This window comes from Pelodiscus sinensis, chromosome 4, assembly GCF_049634645.1.
Source record: "Pelodiscus sinensis isolate JC-2024 chromosome 4, ASM4963464v1, whole genome shotgun sequence".
Lineage (NCBI taxonomy): Eukaryota > Metazoa > Chordata > Testudines > Trionychidae > Pelodiscus > Pelodiscus sinensis.
This window is the reverse complement of record NC_134714.1, coordinates 44,605,201-44,621,295: the sequence shown is the minus strand read 5'-3', so window position 1 is coordinate 44,621,295 and position 16,095 is coordinate 44,605,201. Positions and strand designations below refer to the sequence as shown.

The following is a 16,095-nucleotide window of genomic DNA, read 5'->3' as shown; positions in this document are numbered from 1 at the left end:
CAGCACCCTGCAGTGTCTAGGCCTCTCCTGGAACATGCACAGATGTAATTAAGTTCATTACTCCTGTAAAGAGATAATACACTGCAGCTCATTATTTAACTGGGGTTTGATAAACACTCTTATTTCAATCACAGTCCTGAATTGGTTTATAGCAAGAGTAAAATGAGTTTATTTAAGAAAAGGACATGGGAGGAAGTGACACAGAGCAGGAGGAACAAAGATAGAAGGGGTCACAGCAAACAAAAGCACAAATACAACTAGAGTTCAACTTCTGCAAGTTACAATCTTGTGTAAGCAACTTCTCATCTAAACTCAGCTCCCCAAGACTTTGACCCCCACGGCTGAAGGATTCAGTGACAGATCACTATGGGGTTCCTTCCTCCCTTGGTTTTATATCCCCGGACATCTCTGAAAAGTATTTGTTGAAAAGTAAGCCCAGACCAAGTTTCTCTCTCCTGCTGGGGTTGCAGACACCATCCTGTCTTTCCAGATTTCACTGACCCCACTACAAGGGACAAGAAGGCTGCCAGGACCATCCCTAGCAGTTCTGGCATTCTACATACTTGCACAGCCTAAACACCTTCACTCCATATGGGGCTGTGGGAGCAGAGCTGCAGGGAGCAGAAGCAGGGCATAGAGGCAGCAGGGATTGTGCCCACCCCTGCACTCACTGGAAGTGCTGGGAAGAGGAGCGACCTGGCCCCAGCCAACTCCACTTCTCTAGCTCCCAGTCGCATTGCTTGGGGGAGGGGACTGGTGAAAGGAATGGGACTATCCCCTGCACTCACCAGTGGTGGGAAGCAGATCAACATGGCTGGGAGCCAGTGGACCAGTAGACTGGGGTTGGGGCTGGGTCATTTTGCTTCCTCTCCTGCCATCAGTGAATGCTGCAAGCACCAGGCCCCCACCTAATCCCTTAGGCTGTGTTGCTCAAGGGTGTTGGGGGAAGGTGTAGCATGGGGTGGGACAGGGGCTAAGGTTGTCAGATGGTTTAACTAAAAATTCTGACCCCCCCCCCAAAAAAAAACATTGGGGAAAAAATTCTGTTCTGGGGGGGGGGAGGGAGACCAAAGTTGGTGAGCAGAAAAAAATAGGTGCTCCAGGAATTATTAAGCTTAAAAAATAAAACAGCATGGCCCGTTTAAGAAAAGCCTTTGAAGCTTTTTGCCGGCAGCCATCTTTTTTTCCTGATCGAGCCGAAAGACAGCTTCCCTGCGGAACCAGGTAAGCGGGGGATCCAAGGGCTGGGCCTGGTTGCTGAGTGTGTGTAGGGTTGCCAGGTGTCCGGTATTTTCACCTCCTGTCAGGGAAAAAAATCAGAAAATACCGGACATCTTAGGTGTCTGGTATTTTCTGCATTTTTTTACTGGACAGGAGGTGAAAATACCGGACTGTCCAGGTCAATACCGGATACCTGGCAACCCTGTCAGGGGCAGGAAGAGGTGGAGCAGAGGAGGGTTGCCCCAGGCCCCTGCACTTCCCTATAAATGGCCCTGCTGGGTACAGCCTGCAGGGAGGGCGGATGGGAGATGGGGCTGGTGCCGCGCCTTACACAGCTGCCCAGGCACCATGAAATATGGGGCAATGTGGTGCCCCAAATTTCATGGTGCCTCATGCAACTGTGTATTTTATGTATTGGTAGGGATGGCCCTGAGGCTTTCACTTGTTCTTCCCTTCCTGTAGACTTCCCATCCCCCCTGCAGATTCATATGTAAATAGAGCTTCCATTGTTGCTATTCCAAACTGCTTAATTTGCACTAGAGACAGTAGATAGCTGCCTTCCCTGATGTCTGGGTGAAATTCCCTGTTTGGTCTGGGCACCCCATGGAGGTATGCAGAGTCTTCCTGAGGGTACATCAACTTATCTAGGTTTACAATGGGCTACATAAAAATCACTAGCGAGGTCACTACAAACTAAATTTCATACAATGACTTGTTTATTGCTCTGTACTATACATTGAAATGTTAGTACAATTTTTATGTTCTTATTGATTTGTTTTAGAATTATTTGATCAAATGAGAAAGTAGCCATTTTTCAGTAATAGTATGCTGTGACACTTTTTTATTTTTATGTCTGTAGTTTTTAAGTGAGGCGAAACCTGGGGAACGCAAGATGAATCAGACTCCTGGAAGGAGTACAGTCGTCTAGAAAAGTTGAGAGACATTGCTTTAAGGCATAATAACAATGAGTATCCATAATTCCTCATACAGTGTTACTGTGAAATGTCTGTTATTAATCACCAGTGTGTCTCAAGCTTTTGTAAAAGACCTTACTTGAAACATGTTTATACTATAGTAATATTGTGTACAGTGACTTCATCTGATTGCTTATCATTAGAGTAGGAGTGGGGCACCTCAGGCTCAGGGGCCAGATGTGGCCCACAGCTTGTCTGGATCCGAACCCTGAGGCTCAGAGGTCCCCCCAGAATTGGGGAGCCTGCACTGGTGCTCCAGCCCCCCTGCTGCCCCACCATGAGACTGGAGCACAAAAAAATCTACTAGCGTGGGCTCCCCTAAGCTCTGGCATATGAGGGGAATGTGGGGAGTGTTGGAGTATCTTTCTTCTCAACTGAGGGCTTCTTTGCTTCTTACTTATGTGTGGCCCCTGACTAATTTTTCTGTGGGTAGGTGGCTCTCAACCCAAAAAAGTTCCCCACCCCCGCATTAGAGGATCATATCCAGTTTTTATATAGTTAGAAGGCTATGTCCCCTTTTCACTAGTTTGATGGCTTTGTTTGCCTTGCCTGTAAATGTCTCTTCTTTGGCTGCAGGGTGGTCAGTCAGACGAGAAAATATACATTTGTCTAAGACAGGCTGCGTATATGCATTCCTTACCAAGCACATTTTAAGAACTTAATTCTAGCACATACCCCTAACTCTTTGAACATACCATGTGTATATATATCATGCAGAAATATTCATGATCAGTGAGTTAATTATTTTCCAATGATCTAATAATTGCCACTTTTGGGGAATAAATATATAATATAAAAATGATAATAGTATGTGAGGTGCAGTGCTGCTGAAACAGACTAACAAACCACAGGTACATTCTTCCTTAAATGAAATCAGAGATGCTTATTCACAGGGCTCGACAAATAGTGTAATCTACTCGCCTGGGGCGAGTAGATTACACCCCGGGAGAGCCAGCGCGGAGCGATCTGCCCATGCGCAGAGCGCAGAACCGTGCGGCTGGCGAGCAGGGCTTGCCGCCGCTCAGCGAGCCCTGCTTATTCATATAGCTCATGTGTGACTGTAACCAAACTCATTCTGCCCCTCAGGAAAGACACACCAGTCCCTCTGGTTGAGCAAACAAAACTTCTGTTACTGGAGCACTGGATTTATTATAGATATGGTGACCATATTTTCGGAACCAAAAATAGGGACACATTAGTCATGCCCCCAAAACTGCTAGCCATTCCCCTGACTCCTTAGGCTCCACCCACCTGCCACAGGAAACCCCACCCTTGGACGTAGTACTTCTGGGGTCAAGATAGACACATGACCAGAAGCAAAATGTGTCATGTGACCCCTCTAAGAATTCTTCCCACCATCCTCTACCAATAGGGATGGGTTTGGGCACTATAGGGGCCCCACATGCAACTATACTGCAATTGCATTAACCCAGGCCTAGGGCCCCATGACACTGCAGTGCTAGGGGTCCAACCTGAATTCAAGATGAGATCCAGGATGCAAGACCTATTACTTTGCAGTGGATATATATCCCTATTTTACCCAGGGCCTGGGAATCATCCAGAACTATCTCACAATTTCATGGGACAACTTTCTTAGTCCTCATAACAGAGGATGCTTACCAGTTCCAATTAACTGGTAATCAGAGGGGGCTGGAGCACTCCCCACTTGCTGTGGGCATGGGGCTGCTCCAGCCCCACAGAGGTCCTGCTCCAGACAGGGGTTGCTCTTGTCTGGAGCAGTCCCTGTCTGTGGAGAACCCGGGGAAGGGGATGGGGGTGTGCCAGGGTTCCTGCTTCAGCCCTTAGCCACTCCCAGCTTCAGACTGGGGGAGCACCAAGTCTCTCAGTCTGTGCCACATACCATTGCCAGCTTCAGATGGGAAGGGTACCAAGGGTCCTCTTCTGCTCTCAGCTTCAGCCCTTTGGGCACACCAGAGTTTTACATCAACATGTTGCTTCTGAATGACTCATATGGCCACCTGTGTAACATTTGCAATGGCAGATGCCATGTTCTCTTCTTAGAGAGCTTCTCTGAGTTCTTTGTTTCCTCCTTTCTTTCTCAGAAGGGTCACATACCTCACTCCCTAATCCCAGATGCCCATAAATGCTATGATGTATCTGCTAGGCTGCTCTCAGCAGTGGGATTAGAGATGTCACGAGCCACCAGTTTTCTGCTGACCGCTTCTCCCAGTCTGTCTGTAAAATAAATCCACAACAGCCAAGACCCTGATTTCATCTCTCCTTGCCGCTCAACCTTAGACAACAGCTTGGGATTTATTATGCTGGGGCTTGTGCTCCAAAGCGTGAGGATGTTACTGTTATCAGCAGCTGACAGGCCATCAAGAAAACATTGCTGTCAAGCTGACAAACCAGCAGTAAACAGTTTGCCAAACTCCTGTTAGCCTGTAAGTGGCAAAAGGACTGCAGTTTAAGCCAGGTAGAAACTAGGGATGTTAAATATCAGTTAATTGAATAGTCAATTTCATAAATTCTTATTGGTTACTTGACTATTCTGTAGACCCCAGGGGTGGGGCCTGGTCCCACTCCTGAGGAGCCCCCTGCCATTCCATGCTGCTACCTCTGTATCAGAGATAGCATTGCGGGTGCCAGGCAGGAGCTGGTCCATGAGGGGAGCCAGTTTACAAACCAGCTCTCCTCGCAGACCAGCTGCCTGTCACCCCACACCGCTGCCTCTAATACAGAGGCAGCAGTGTGAGGTGGCAGCAGCCTCTATTCAGGGCGTGGGGAACTGAGCTCCCAAACCTGGCACAAGCCAAGACTGAGCTGGGCTCCTTGTCCACCTGGCTCCTAATACACTTTAAATGCAGAGCTGCAGCAGGGATAGGTCCCAGACCCGGCACAAGCCAAGACTGAGCCGGGCTGCTGGCCAGCCTGCTAAAAAATGTACTGGCAAGGGTGGGGGGAAAATGTGTATAGTCTATAGCAATAACCTGTGAGCTTTTGCTTATTGGTTAATCAACTACACTATTATACCCCTAGCAGAAACTGTGGGAGTCCCCTCATTGTGGATGGTTCCCTGCCCCAGCTACATGACTTTGGTGTTCTGGGGGAGAGAAACTTTCAATATTCATTATTATTATTATTATTATTTCTACAGGCTGAAGGAAGCCACACCACAAAGAGCTGACAATCTAATAACAGGTGTGAAGCCACAAGTGAGGGCAACAAGCGGTAAGAATGGGGTGTGGAACTAGATTCTTGTTCAAGATGAAATAGGCACCCTGGAGACAAAGCTCTGAGGAAACCCTGCTACTGGCCTCACTAAGGGTATTGGATTTGCTTACACTGCAGCTGAGAGTGAGTGTCCCAGTGGGAGGGGATTGAGCTCGCATGTTAAAAGTAGTAGTGCGAACACTGCTGCCCAGGCGGAAGCTTGGGTTCTCAAGGCAAGCTGATCCCTGGGCTTGAGAGCCTGGGTCCCAACATCCACACTGCTATTGGTAGTGTGCTAGTTCAGAGCCCTGCTAGCATGCTTCAGCTGCCTGGGCAGGAGGCACCTGCCCTTAGAAACACAGGAGGAGAGCAAAGGTCATAGTATCATGTGAGGGCGGTGCACCTTCTAGCCCAGGCTTTGTCTCTGAAAGTAACTCCTACCAGAGACTTCAGAGAAATGACAAGAACTCTGCAGCTGGCAGTTATGGAATAATTCCTATAGGCGGTTTTCTTCCTAACTCCAATAGTTAGAAGCTGGCTTATGAGATGGAACTTGTGGGGGTATAAGCTTTCTGATTAAAATTCATGGGGCAGTGAGTCCCGTGGGTTCATTATTTGATACACGAAAAAGTATTCCTTGGTGTCCATTTTATATTTGCTTCCTTTTAGTTGCCTTGACTGTTCCCTTGTTCTGAAAAAGGAACAAGAGAAGTTCACAATCCCTCTTTCCTATAACATTCATTATTCTGTAACCTTTTATCATGTCCCCTCTTATCTGGCTCCTCTGCAAGGTCAGCAGTCCCCATCTTGTGCTTTCTCCAGTACTCTTCTGGTTGATTAAGTAACATTTGTGCAGAATCTAGCTATTTCAATTTCCTTACTTTTAACATGAGTGTCTCTTTTACTAGCCTCATTTTCTTTATTAAATCACCCATTCTGAAATTTAGTGCCACTGTTTTTGGCACAATCCCTCTCCTGAGGACACTGAATGTCTCTGATTGTGGTCACTGTTAGTGACTCAGCTAAAGTTACTTGAACCAGTTCTTGTATGTTATTTAGGACTTAGAACAGCCACTCCCTGTGTGTGCTCTGGAGAAAGCTATTCTAGTAAGCAATTAAGATGTCAGGTAGGAGGGACTTACACACAGAAATTATATCAAATACATTTATTTTAAGCTCTTGTCTTTTGTTGGGATGATGGTCAGTCCCCCTCCCTTCAGGTCCATATGCAGTGGAACAGGCCAGTTTACTCTTGTTTTGCTAGGGATATAGGAATTTTTAAGAGGAATAAGGGATCTTTCGGAAAAGGGTTTATTTTCCGAAAGATCCCCGTCTAGACTGGCGCTTTTTTCCGGCAAAGCTCCGAGCCGGAAAAAAGTGGCAGCCATTTTTATGCAAATGAAGTGGGGGGGATTTAAATCCCCGCTTCATTTGCAATTGCGATGTGTCTAATTTGCATCCCTTTTACGGAAAAGGGATGCAGTCTAGACACAGCCATATTGTTTTATAAGGAGCTTCCACTGGAATTTAAGCCAGCACATATAGGCTATTTTCCTTTGGCATCCTATGAACATTTGCACTATTAGATCTGACCTAAGGAGCTTTGGTATGAAATAGCACTGTTGTTGTCCTGGGTTATTTTCACTCTTAACAATATGTCACATGGAAATAATGGGGGTGGGGAGAGGGAGGGACTGCTCAGGTTCATCTGTTGACTCAGATAGCCATGGCCAGGTATTAAAGGCCACAATTCTTAGCACTTCACTCATCCCCAAAAAATCTTTCTTCCCCACCAGGCTTCTTGGTGCAGTGCCCAGAGGTATTAAGGGACATGGGATAAATAATGCATAACTGTTCATCTGTAGCAACCCCTCAGGAGCCATTGATTCTCAAAAAATAAGATTTTGTTCAGCCTGGTGTTCCTTTTGAGTCAGTGTCAGCAGCATTAGTCAGACCAGAGACAAGGTGTGACTCTCTGAGTGCTTCTGTAGGCAGGCTGGGGGTCAGCAAAAGTCTGCCTCTTTAATGGAAAAAGAATCCTAATCTAATAGACTCAAAGACCATCATTAGCTAAGAGCCGAGGGGTCATTGGGAACTCATTCTGATATTTACACTTTGGTTTTGTTAATTTCCTTGTTGTTCAGTCAGAGTATTCTAAACTAAATGCACTTTTAATTGATTTAACCCTTATACAAAAAGATGTTTTAGAAACAAACAAGCAATCAGAAACACCTATGTGAAAATCTTTATGTATTTCTTCTTATTGAGTGTTTCTTGGTACAATAGCAGCATAGCCACCCCTACAGAGTATGGAACAGCACTACATTTCTAAGTGTGCTCTTCTTGTGCTGTTTATTATTGCCTCTGAACAAGATCAGATATTAAAAATTCCCTTGCAAAGAGCTTGATCCTGCTCCTGTTAAAGTCAATGGCAATACTTCCCTTGGATCCAGTTGTTCAGGATCAGGATTTGTAGGCTGCTACTTTACTTCCCAAAGGAAAGGTGTTGGCTTTCCCCAATGCTACTTCAGCTGTCCTCAATCAGAGAGAAATAGTTGCAGTTTTCAGCCCTGAAGTCAGTAGTTTAAAGGATGAGAGGAAAATTCACATACCACATATCTAGCAATTAAATAATGAAGAGCAGTATTTTTTAATTTTATGACTTGGATTAACAGACTTTTATTTTTCCATTGGTAAAATTGAGAAGCTGGAGAATTCTTCACTGAAGGCTGTTTCCAAATTAACTAGTGAATCTATGAATGTTAATCTTTAAATTACATTAAGTTCCTTTTGATTTAGAGAGTTTTTTAATTGGCACTATTTTAATGAGCAGTGAGGAGCTGAAAAATGTGATAGTGGAATAACTGTTTTGCTCGTATGCCACTGATTGCATTTCTGTATTATTACCTTTTTTTACCTTTTACGTGGAATTTTGGTATTTACTTTTCATAGATATCATGGTGATGGGCTGCCCAGATAGATAGATAGTCTAAAGTCTGATAAGATGGCTACATTGCTAATAAGAGGGATTCTCAGCTGTTCCTTTTGTACTTTCTTTTTTTACATCAAGTGTTAATATTTGAACATTAACAGAAGAAATTTGCTATAGAGAAATCAGGGTCACAGCAGGTGTTAGCACTCAGGAGCTTCTACCTGTGGTGGCTCCTACCTCCCAGGCCATGTCATAGCACTGTTTGGGAGTACGTCTACACAGCAGTGTTATTTCAGAATAACACTGCTGACAGGGGGATGTAGATTAGGCACTTAGAAAGTGCAAATGAGCCACGGCTAGATTTTACTTTCACTTTCGAAAGGGTACGTGATCAGCACAGCGCCCAAACTTGAATATGCAAATGAAGCCCGGGATATTTAAATCCCGGGCTCATTTTCACTTTCGAAGTGCCTAATCTACACCCCTCTGTTGGCAGAGGGGTGTAGTTTAGACACACCGTTAAAGCCTTTATTTCAAAATACTGTTGAGCTGGAGGACTTCTTACTCTGACTCCTGTAACCCTCATTTTACGAGGAGTAAGGGAAGTCGAAGGAAGAGTGCTCTTCCTTCGATGTCTTGCTGTGTAGACAGCGCCAAGAGCTGAGTTAAGCTATTTTGACTTAAGCTACACAATTGATGTAGCTCAAGCTACGTAGCTAAATTCGACTTCAGCCCTGCTGTGTAGACATGCCCTTTCTGACCTGAACAAAGGTACTGGCATTTGCAGCTTGCTCTCACTACCAGGAGGACAAAGGGCTTGGATAACTGGATTCTGATCTCCTTTTGGGCAGTTTCATAACTCCTGTGAAAAGCTGGACAAGTTCCATCAAATGCCTCAGAGAAGAATTATTGTTATTGGTTAAGTGCCAACAACATGCTGGACACTGTGTACAAGATATCAAATGAGACAGTCACTGCTCCAAAAGGCTTATAGTCTGAAAGGTGTAAGAAAGAAGCCAGGCCACCTGGCAGGAGCAACAAGAGGAGTAACATGGAAGGAGATGGTCACAGATCCCAGGATGCAGTGTAGAAGACAAAACTGCCAAAGTCATTTCAGTGATGCAGAGGGGTTTGTGGCAATGGCTCACTCCTACCCCCATCACTTGATGATTCTGTGTTGCCAGAGTTACACAAATAATGAGGAACATGAAAGGACAGAAATACTAGTCGAATCCCTGCTGTGCTTTCTTCCAGGAATGTTCTGTCACGTTATAGAGTCAGCACCCCAGTGACTTGGGGTCAGGGTGAATAGTGCAGAGGGTTAGCAATAAGGTGTGAGGGAAAAGAAAACGAGGCCTGATTTGGGCTGCTTTGAACACTAATGAGCTCTGAAATCTCTGGTGACTAATAGCACTGTCCCCAATTCTATCTTTAGCTTTGCCACTGTGTCTTTGAATGAGGCTGAGAAAGGATGAACGCTGCTGGAATTCAGAGCCGAGATATGAGCAGTAGGAATAGCACCTGCCTCTCAGAGCTACACGCAGACTCAGTTGGTCTACACATCTGGCCATCCATCCAAATGAGGGTGGACCTGCCCTCACTCACTACCAGGTCACCCAGGGAATTTTGGGGGTGGCCTCAGTGGTGAAAGTAACTTAAAATTTCTTTCAGGTACTGTCCTGTTGCAACCTGGGTCCCTGCCAGCTCTTTAAATAGCTCCCTGCTGGCTTTTGCCGCAGCTCAGCCAGCTCTTGCTGGAGGTGTGTACAGGGTGCACTCGTTTACTTTCACTCCTGAGTGGCCTGAAAGATTGACCTCAGGGGACTTCTGGTTTATTTCAAATCAAAAGGGGTTGGAGCTCTCTGTCCCTACCAGCCCCTTCCTCTGTCCTTGTACCAGAAGTTGAACCCAAATGCTTGTGCTGCAGTTTGTGTGTTGGTTGCCAACATTTGAACACTTTTTCACTGGCCAAGTCTCTCTGTGTGCTGGGGTTTTAATGGATCCAGTAGCTAGTGAACTGTAGTGAGGGGGGCTATATGGTGACATTTAAGTTGTTTTGTGTCCCTTCCCTAATTAGTTAACTCCCATATCAAGTGTAGCCACCAATATTAATATAGCATGGGATAAGTGCCCAAAATAGTTATCCCCTCCCATCAATTCCTCAAATATACGAAGATACAGGAATCTATCAAGGAAGGACAAGTAAATAGAGAGGCAGAATGAATGAGTCACTAATCTAAAATGGGGATTTTCTCATGTATCCTATTCTTCCCTCACCACCCATTTCTGGCATGTTTTTCCATCTTTACGTAGTTTGCAGACTGTGCTATTGCTTTCCTTATTTTACTCTTCCTTTTTCTCTGAAAAGCAGCATCTTTCATTACATTCTTTCTTTCTCCAAACACTAATTGTTTGCCCTGTTCCTCTCTCCCACACTAGAATCTCTTCCCTTTGAGCCTTTTCTTCTGTTCTTTTTTTTGCTTGACCCTTCCCTGTGTCGTTCTCCAATTACATATTTTTCTTCCCTTGCCTGAGGTTCCCCCTCTATTTATTTTATGTCTAGATCTCTGTAAAACGGAGGTGCTCCTATAACAGCCAATGTTGTCTTCTCACAGTCCATATTCTCTGTTTTTCCCTCAGGTATAAGTGTAACTTGCAGGAATCGTTCTGCTGGCATTGCTAAAACCCTTCAGTGAACCCCAAACCTTTCCTCCCCTCTCTATGAATGCAGTTGCACCTGTGTGTGCCAGAGGCCTGCGGGTTCCTCTTGTGATGAATGCCCATGCTGGCAGCTCAGGGGAAGAGACTGTTAAGCTGCAGGCTGCTGCCACAATTCCTTCATGACAACCCTTGCGCCACTGCTGAAACCCCAAATAACAACTCCACAGCAATAAACTGGTGCAGAGTTCCCTTCCACCCAACAAACTGGGCAAAACATGGCCACATGGAAGCGGGGAAATGGTCTCACTATTGTGGAGAACTATTCTGACTTGTACACTACTATGAAGGAATTGGCTAGTGGCAGTCCTTGCTCATACACCCTTTACCTAGAGTCCTGCCTGACCTCAAGGACTCCCCTTCCACTCTGGAGGGTGGCAAAGTCCTTGTACCCCGAACAAGGCTAATCCCAGGGTTCCTGGGGAGCTTCAACCCCCAATCTTGTCATGGTCACTTAGGGCAGGGGCTAGGACGTTCCCTTTCCAGAATACTTGCTCCATACTGGTTGCTTCCCTCACCATTGCATACAGTTCTAAGCAAATACGATTTATTAAACAGCAATCAATTTAAAAAAAAATAAGGAAAAATGGGAAAGGTTAAAGGGAAACACATAACAGCTATCTCTGTAATGTAAGGAAATACACAGTCTGTTCCGCCCATGTCCCAGGCCCTGGCTGTGCTGCTGGAGAGCAGCGAATCGGACACTTGCTCTAGAAGTGGCCACACACCCTCAGGCCTAGGTGGTAGGACCTTTTTTCCCCAGAGGTGGCCGTCCCAGCCAGGTTACGATCCCTCTCCAAGTCCAGCCTGCCAGAACGTTTAGCTGGTGGCATCTCCCTGCACCGGGCCCTTTGCCCAGGCTCCAGCTTGTTCTCCCCAGCTGCTTACCACACCCAGTTCTGAACTGCTCCATCCCCAGCACTGCTGCTGCCGCTCTCTCTCCAGCTCAGCTCCCTGGGCTGCTTCTCTGGTCCCACTCAGGCTGCTTCTCTGGTTCTTGGTGTCCTTATCTGGCATGACTCTGCTCCCCAACTCTGCTCAGCCAGCCTCCTGCTCTTTCCTTAGCTTGGCCTGCTCTGGCTCAGCTCACACTGAGGATCACTGAGCATTAGCCTTTCTTCATTGTCTCTGGGGACTGTGAGTCTCCAGGTCATCATTTCTCATCATCCTTCTCCTTTCTTTTGGTACTGGAAGATGGCCAACCAAAAAACCCCCACCGAGTTTCAGTAAAAGGACAACACATAGCGACTTCACTAGCCCAAGACAGTAATAGCCCTCTTTGTTTCCCTGGACATTTTTTTTCTTATGGGGAGTGTTTGGGTGGGGCACATTGACCGTCCCATTATGGAGAGTTCAGAAGAGATCCTTGCATAGAGTCCATTGACCATATCAGCCCTTCACCATTGACTCCTTTGCTGACTAGGGGATCTCCCCAATACTCCTCATACAGCAGTGCTCCCTTCAGCAATGGGCACCTCCTTGACTGGTTCTGATGAAATAAGTGCCCAGGGCAAGATATCTGCCTAACAGGATACCTGTACAGAGCAAAGGCAGCTGCTTGGCCAGGTGCAGCTTGTCCCTGTGCTGCCAGCTCACTGCTGAGTCTAATAAGTTCTCCTGGCCCCGCTCTGTCAGTTTCCCCTCCCCCTTCACTTACACTTATTGGAAAAAATAATTGGATGGATTGAAGCGCAGTGCCGTTTTATATAACAGATAAGAAATGCCATATCTGCCCTGATTAGAGGCTACAAGCTCTCCATAGCCAGCAGCGGACACAATTTCATTTCACTTTTGCTGATACATAGAGAAAGCTGGTGGAGTGAGTGCAACTGCAAGAACTGCTGCTTTAATACCATGTTCTATGGGCTCCTTCCTCTCACAGCAATGGGATCCCCCACCCCAACTCTTCCATTACCTTCCTTTGGATGGGCAGCAATTGAAGAGCTTCTCTGGGAAGATTTGCAAGGGAGGACAGAGTGTTCTGATAGAGAAGAGCCTCCCCATTAGGGTGTTCTCTTGGCAGAGTCAGTACCTGCCTAGCACCATAGCAGAGCCCCCATGTCATCTTTGGCATTCATGCTCTACCAGCATATACCTCGAGGCCAGTCTTACAGAGTCAATGTTCAGGGGCATTTCATTCTTATGGCAGCTATTCTGTGATGTCACCACCATGTCTAGGTATTTATATTGCACCCAGACTGAACTAGTGATTTTCTCCAACTTTGCCCTCCATGGCCTGGCTGGGCTCACTTAGCAGGGATGAGGGTGGAGAAGGGCAGGGCAGCAAGGAGCCATGCCCTTACAGAGGCAATGTGAGGGTAAAGGAGGGATTGTAAGATTTCACGGCTAATTGGATGGAGTTCCAGATTTATCAACTCATTGTAAGTGGAAAAATCTAATCCAGCTCTCCGACTCCTTAGCTAAAATGCAGAACAGAGGTGCATGTAGAGGTGGGGAAGCAGCCATGCAGTAGGAGACAAGAATTTCTCATCCTTTAGTGTCCCTTACGGGGCTGAGACCAGAACCAGAATTTATTATGACCAATTGTCTTCAGCAGTCAGCAGAATGGCCCTTCTCACAGGAATTCAGATGTTGCACAGGAGCTGAAGTTTGGCATCAAGGCAAGCTACAGGACAGCTGTGAAAGGTTAAGGTGGTAGCTTTGAGAGGACTTGCACCTGAAAGCAATCAAGAGCATCCCCACATGTATTTATTTATTTATTGAGTCATGAATCTTGATTTTTGAGTGGTAGAGATTGCTGATGTTGCTTCCTGCCACCAGTACATTGGGCAATGCATCTGGAATAGGTTGTTAAATATATTAGATGGTTTTGGAAGCATCTGTTAAGTACTCACCCACACCTTCCAGCCATAGCATGTTTGTCCCCACAGCTTCATTTCTAGACTTATTGAATGCCGGACACAGAGAACAGCAGAGATTAACATCTTCCTGACAAGCAAGGAGATGCTTAGAACTAGTATTCATGAAAGGAAACCGAGAGTTTGCTTCACAAAACTGATGCTGAGTTTTTAAATCAATAACTTCACCTTCTGAAATGTCCCAGAAAAGCCTGTACTGATTTTTAATCTATTCTAAATGTCAGAACAAACATTGCTTCTGAAAGCCTGTAGGGCTGGCAGTGCTAGGAGACGAACAGGCGGCACTCCCAGCCCTCCTCCTGTCTATTCACTTCTCAGCTTGGGTGGTTGCAATAGCCAGAACCACACACAGCTCAGTAGGGGGAAGGACTGTTTAGTTCAAACTGTAAAATGCCTTCTGCCCCCTCCCCTCAACCAAACTTACTCCCTATTTTGTCTTCTTCCCAGGCTGGAGTCCCTAACAGCTGCTGACTCAGCCCCATGGCAAGACCAGCTCCCCACGTATTTTCTCCTAAAGGTTTAGAACCCTGAGAAAAGGAAAAAAGGCCAGGCACAATACATTATCTATCTTAGTAGGTACTCCAGCCTACTGACATTATGGAGTTTGACTATGAGCACTGAGTGACACTCAGCCCCCTTTACCTGATGGGTAAGCCTGCCATGCACCCCTATGATATTAGATATTTTATGTGAACATGCAGAACACTGTTGCACCCGCTGTTGTGTGCTTGCCTCAAATTTGGTACAGAGTGGGCCAAGTGAGGTGTCTATTGAAAGCTTGTGCTTTGCGGATTCTATTTATACGCTTCATATGGCTGTATGATTTTTGTATGTGAAGTTATGAGTATTGTCTATGTATTGATATTTCAAGTATCTGCTTCTGAGAGAGATCTGCAGGTGTCACCCATCTATTAGCAGTGCTTGACAGACAACAAACCTTAAGTGATGCCAATACACACTGTTGTAAACATTGTCAAACATGTACCCCATGGCCACCTGCCTAAAGAGGACATGGAAAGGTGACTCGGTCATATGACAAATCCCATTTTGGGAGGTACCTTCACACAGCAAGAACAATGGAATTCTCTTCACATGGACAAGATTATAAAAAAGGCCCTAAAGGTTCCTCCATTTGTCTTTACTTTGGCTCATCACTTCAGAAGCATCTTTGCTATGAATTTGGCCCAGAAGGACTGAGGATCCATCCTAACAAAGGATGTATACCAGAGACTTTTAAGCGGTTTATTCCATCTCTGCTACAAGCCTACACTAGGAACTTTGTGATTGGTGTATGTAATGTAATTTCTTTAACAATTCTACCCTCAATTTTTCTTTCTTTCTGTAAACCCTTAGGCTACGTCTAGACTGGCATAATTTTCCGCAAATGCTTTTAACGGAAAAGTTTTTCTGTTAAAAGCATTTGCGGAAAAGAGCGTCTAGATTGACACGGACGCTTTTCCGCAAAAGCACTTTTTGCGGAAAAGCGTCCGTGCCAATCTAGACGCGGTTTTGCGCAAGAAAGCCCCGATCGCCATTGGGGCTTTTTTGCGCAAAACAGTTTTCAGCTGTCTACACTGGCCCTCTGCACAAAAGCATTTCCGGAAAAGGGCTTTTGCCCGAATGGGAACATCAAAGCATTTGCGCAAGAAGCACTGATTTCGGACAGTAGAACGTCAGTGCTTTTGCGCAAAATCAAGCGGCCAGTGTAGACAGCTGGCAAGTTTTTGTGCAAAAGCAGGTGCTTTTGCGGAAAAACTTGCCAGTCTAGACGCAGGATTAGATTTTAGATTCTAAAGGATTGGCACAGTGTGCTTTTTTGGGTAAAATCTAAAGTATACATTGACCTGGGATGGTCCTTTGGGATTAGAAGAACCTGTTCAGATTTTGTGAGATTGGTTTTCATAACCTCTTATCAGTATAAGGTGCAATTCTGGTTGTGGCACAGGGAAAGCTGGAGTGTTCAAGGGAACTGCTTGTGTGGATTCTTGCTGGCCAGTGTGGCAGCTGCGGCACTTTGTCGGCAAAAAGCGGCAGTCTAGACGGGGATTGGTTGACAAGGAAAATCTTTTCTGACCAATCCCTTATGCCTCTTGCAACGAGGTTTACAGACTCGGTCAGAAAAGGCTTTCCTTGTCAACCAATCCCCATCTAGACTTCCATTTTTTGCTAGCAAAGTGCCGTGTCGGCAAAAAGCAGT

At 45.8% G+C, this 16,095-nt stretch overlaps 1 long non-coding RNA gene across 1 annotated transcript; it reads left to right on the top strand.

Moving 5' to 3' along the window:
* The first annotated feature begins 283 nt into the window (after window positions 1–283).
* On the top strand, window positions 284–15,263 carry LOC142829105 (uncharacterized). Its single transcript, XR_012903385.1, has 3 exons — window positions 284–429; window positions 5,314–5,387; window positions 14,346–15,263. It is a non-coding gene; the product is annotated as an uncharacterized LOC142829105 (long non-coding RNA).
* Window positions 15,264–16,095: the final 832 nt, after the last annotated feature.